This window comes from Battus philenor, unplaced genomic scaffold (genome assembly GCF_028537555.1).
Source record: "Battus philenor isolate CCGP_79_NKW_IND1 unplaced genomic scaffold, ilBatPhil1.0.hap1 SCAF_49, whole genome shotgun sequence".
Taxonomy (NCBI): Eukaryota; Metazoa; Arthropoda; class Insecta; order Lepidoptera; family Papilionidae; genus Battus; species Battus philenor.
The window spans coordinates 20,001-25,000 of record NW_027181714.1 but is presented as its reverse complement, the minus strand read 5'-3'; the positions used below and the strand labels follow the sequence as shown (position 1 = coordinate 25,000).

The window sequence follows — 5,000 nt, the reverse complement described above, 5'->3', positions numbered from 1 at the left end:
ATCACGTAATGTTTACTTACATATGTTTGTGTGTGCGTTACGCTTGCCGCGCAAGAAAACATTCACCGCCTGCCGGTCGCATCCGTCGGAGACGCGTCGTCTGTGCTTCCGATATATTTTATTATATCGTATACACGAACCGATGAGCTCGGACGAAGACCGCACTACGAAGACTCGCGTCTTAGCGATGCGTGTAATCTTTTCACACTCGTTTCATATTCAATACAATTCGATATATTTAAACGGACCGTAAACGCGCTCCGCGCGTACGCGGACGTGAGGGGTGCAGCACCCCGCCGTCCGTCGTCCGTCGCGAAGAACGTTCAACGGAAACCGTCAATTGTTCGAAAGAGCGCGCGCCCGCTCGCCCGCGCGCGGTAGTGCGGCAGCGGCAGCGCGACGACAGCGACGGCGGATAGTGAGAGAGAGAGAGAGTGAGAGCCGCGGCGGCGCGGACGAGAGACTCTTATTAGAGATCGTCCCATCGCACCGTCCGCGAGCTCGTTCATCACCCCCCACCAACCCGCCGCCGCCGCGTCGCGCGTCACCGCCGCGCGCATCGACCGGCGCGAGCGCACGTAGCGCGCGTTCTACACCGAACAGTGTGGTTTTTATATTTTAACAGCCGGCCCTCAGACAGGAGTGGTCCTGGATATTTCTCCACGGACCGCAATGTGCGTTCGAAATGTCGATGTTCAAATGTGTCCTGCAGTTCACACTATGACGCGCAGTTAACTGCGTTCTTCATCGACCCGCGAGCCAAGTGATCCACCGTCCAGGGTAATGATTTTTTCTTAATGTTGTTATTACTTACGGTAGCGGCCTACGGCTCTCGCCGTCGGCCACTTGATTGTCCGTTTTTATGTATTAACGTCGAAAGTTGGTCGAATTCATGTGCGCCGAGGCGTTCATAAAGAAACGGCACCGAAAAAGCTTAACGCCCCGACGCGAATCCTTTAGAATGATGAACGACGACGACCCGCGCACCCCCCAACGAGCTGGCGTGACGCACGACATTGTCATCTTTCTAACCGCTTAAATTTCGTTTTGTATAGCGCCAACCGACAATAAAGGGCCTGAGCTAGGCAGTGGGGATTTTCACCGCTTCGAACGCTCCGTTTGGTATGCCCCGGTCGGCGCTCGTCTCTCGGCGTTTTTCCGCCACCCGGCCGCTTCGACGGCGGCGGAGGCAGCGGCGGCGGTAGCACTTTCGACGAATGCCACCACCGCCACCGGCCACCGCCACGGCGCCGTCGCCGCTGCGCCGTTAGGCGTAATAGACGCTAGAGACAATTATTTCACATTTTATTTTTTATACATATATACAAACACGCACACACACACGCACGCACACGCGCGCGCGCTCGTCCGCATTAGATACGAACAGCAGCGCGCGCGTACGTACATATATATGTATATATGTCGTATATATATATATCATTATGGATGTATTACATATATATATGTGTAAACACGGTATGTACGAAGTCGTCGTCGTCGTCGTCACCCGTCGTCGGCGCAACAACGTTCGTGAACATATCACGCGTCTCGCACACATACACACACGTTAATGATCCTTCCGCAGGTTCCCCTACGGAAACCTTGTTACGACTTTTACTTCCTCTAAATGATCAAGTTTGGTCAACTTCCCAGCAACGCCGACGGCCGTGAAGCCACCGCGTGTCGGTCCGAAGACCTCACTAAATCATTCAATCGGTAGTAGCGACGGGCGGTGTGTACAAAGGGCAGGGACGTAATCAACGCGAGCTTATGACTCGCGCTTACTAGGAATTCCTCGTTTATGGGGGATAATTGCAAACCCCAATCCCCAGCACGAAGGAGTTTCAACGGGTTGCCCGGGCCTCTAGGCCAGGGAGAACATGCTGATTCCTTCAGTGTAGCGCGCGTGCGGCCCAGGACATCTAAGGGCATCACAGACCTGTTATTGCTCAATCTCGTGCGGCTCGAAGCCGCCGGTCCCTCTAAGAAGAATTTTAATACGTCGCCAGTGAGTTGCGCCACCGGAGCGGCGCACACCTAAATGACGACGCCTATTTAGCAGGCTAGAGTCTCGTTCGTTACCGGAATTAACCAGACAAATCGCTCCACCAACTAAGAACGGCCATGCACCACCACCCACCGAATCAAGAAAGAGCTGTTAATCTGTCAATCCTTCCGGTGTCCGGGCCTGGTGAGATTTCCCGTGTTGAGTCAAATTAAGCCGCAGGCTCCACTCCTGGTGGTGCCCTTCCGTCAATTCCTTTAAGTTTCAGCTTTGCAACCATACTCCCCCCGGAGTCCAAAATCTTTGGTTTCCCGGAAGCTGCCCGCCGAGCCATCGTAGTAACGTCGGCGGATCGCTAGATGACATATTTACGGTTAGAACTAGGGCGGTATCTAATCGCCTTCGAACCTCTAACTTTCGTTCTTGATTGATGAAAACACCTTTGGCAAATGCTTTCGCTGATGTTCGTCTTGCGACGATCCAAGAATTTCACCTCTAACGTCGCAATACGAATGCCCCCAGTTATCCCTATTAATCATTACCTCGGAGTTCTGAAAACCAACAAAATAGAACCGAGATCATATTCTATTATTCCATGCACGAAATATTCAAGCAGCATTTTGAGCCCGCTTTGAGCACTCTAATTTGTTCAAAGTAAAATTGTCGGCCCATCTCGACACTCACCGAAGAGCACCGCGATAGGATTTTGATATTGAACCGCCGTTTTACCGACGGCTCACCGACGATATGCTCCGCAGACGTGTCAGTATCACCGCGGATGCGGTGCACCGACAGCGCGGCGCACAAATGCAACTACGAGCTTTTTAACCGCAACAATTTTAGTATACGCTATTGGAGCTGGAGTTACCGCGGCTGCTGGCACCAGACTTGCCCTCCAATTGTTCCTCGTTAAAATATTTAAAGTGTACTCATTCCGATTACGAGGCCTCGTAAGAGTCCCGTATCGTTATTTTTCGTCACTACCTCCCCGTGCCGGGAGTGGGTAATTTGCGCGCCTGCTGCCTTCCTTGGATGTGGTAGCCGTTTCTCAGGCTCCCTCTCCGGAATCGAACCCTGATTCCCCGTTACCCGTGACAACCATGGTAGTCGCAGAAACTACCATCGAAAGTTGATAAGGCAGACATTTGAAAGATGCGTCGCCGGTGCTGGACCATGCGATCGGCAAAAGTTATCCAGATTCATCAAAATTAACGACTTCGGACGCGAGGCCCTCCGTCGATTGGTTTTGATCTAATAAAAGCACTCATCCCATCACTGGTCAGAGTTCTGATTGCATGTATTAGCTCTAGAATTACCACAGTTATCCAAGTAACCGAGGTAAGATCTAAGGAACCAAAACTGATATATTGAGCCATTCGCGGTATCGCCTTAATACGGCTTGCACTGAGACATGCATGGCTTAATCTTTGAGACAAGCATATAACTACTGGCAGGATCAACCAGGGAGCTAGCTAGTAGAGCTAACACACACCAACACCGCACATACGAGAGATATGAGGGTGATGATGATATGATAGACGTGTGACAAGCGACGCGTCGGACGTTCGAAACGCCGTGACGCGCCGGTGCCTAGGTAGCTTTTTGCGTGCGTGCGTGCGTGCGTATTTATTACAATACACACACAACACCACACCGCAACAACAAAATGAATTCGTTTTTCTATCTGTTCACGGAGGAAAATGTATATCTCAACACTCGCCTCGCGTTCGTCCAGATTTACTTTGGACGCGGCATCGCGTCCGATTCATCGGAACGTTCTTTGACGAGACACATACAAATCTTCACTTTTATAAAATATCGTTTCGCAAAACGAACAATGACCGATTTCCAGCCCGGTTTTAGAGAGATCCGAAATCCTTGATTTATATATCATGATCGACCGTCGCGCGACTAGCGCGCGACGAGCTCGTTGATGCGATGCGTTAAGGGCCGCCCCGAAGTCGACTCGGGAGCCCAACGCCGTTCGCGTTAATTAAACGAGACGTTCTCTTACGCCTTCCGCTCTTACATAACGGAGACGTCGTCCGACACAGTTTACGGTGTGTTGTTGTGGGGAGATGATCCCCTTTTTCTTCCCTCCTCCGCCGCCGCTGTGTCGTTCGTGCGTTTGTCGGTTATAGAAGTTTCAGTTTCGGGCGTTCTCGTTGGTGGCGCGCGTTGTTTGTGTATCGGTGTTATTAGTTTTGTTCGATTCGCGCGCGTTTTCTAAGAATAATTTTTAAATTTTTTTTTTTTTTATAAAAAAAAAAAAAAAAACTAAATCTAAAAAAAACGCAATCTCCGCAAACAAACTAACACCACCACCACACACACACACACCCCACCAACCAAAAAAACACACTCCACACTCCACAACCACCAACAAACAAAACAAAACAGAAGAGCATCGGAGAGAACTCGATTCGGCCGACCGGCGCGTCTCGCGCCAGTCCCATGTATATGCGGGAACGACTGTATGCGTCTCCGCGTAGCGCTATAGAGCGTTCGCGTATCGATTGCATACCACCGATCTACATATCTATATCTGACCCTGATCTCGATGTCATCGTCGTCGTCATCATCATCATCATCATCATCATCATCATCATCATCATCATCATCATCATCGTTCGACCCGATCGCGGATTGCGCGTAGCCAGCCGCCGATGCGTTCGCGTATCGATTTCTGAAAACGACAGAGTCCGGTCCCGTTCGCGTATCGATGCATAAATTTCGTGCTGATGACGATCGCACTCTTTCATACGCGATGTCGACTGAGACAAAGAAAGGTGTCGTCGTCGTCGTCGTCGTCGTCGTCGTCGTCGTCGAGACGGTAGCGGTCCGTAATAAAGATCGTGCGGCCCGGCCTCGGGGTGCGGATAGTCACTCGGGCGTTCGCGTATCGATTTCGGAAAACGACAGAGTCCGGTCCCGTTCGTGTATCGATTTTCTAACGTGATATCGTCCTGATTCCGTGTGTTAAAATTACGATTAA

At 50.9% G+C, this 5,000-nt stretch overlaps 2 non-coding genes across 2 annotated transcripts; both read right to left on the bottom strand.

Moving 5' to 3' along the window:
* Positions 1–626: 626 nt before the first annotated feature.
* LOC137929280 (5.8S ribosomal RNA) lies at positions 627–783 on the bottom strand. The gene has a single exon (XR_011108827.1). It is a non-coding gene; the product is annotated as a 5.8S ribosomal RNA (ribosomal RNA).
* A 785-nt stretch (positions 784–1,568) lies between these two features.
* On the bottom strand, positions 1,569–3,472 carry LOC137929272 (small subunit ribosomal RNA). The gene has a single exon (XR_011108819.1). It is a non-coding gene; the product is annotated as a small subunit ribosomal RNA (ribosomal RNA).
* Positions 3,473–5,000: the final 1,528 nt, after the last annotated feature.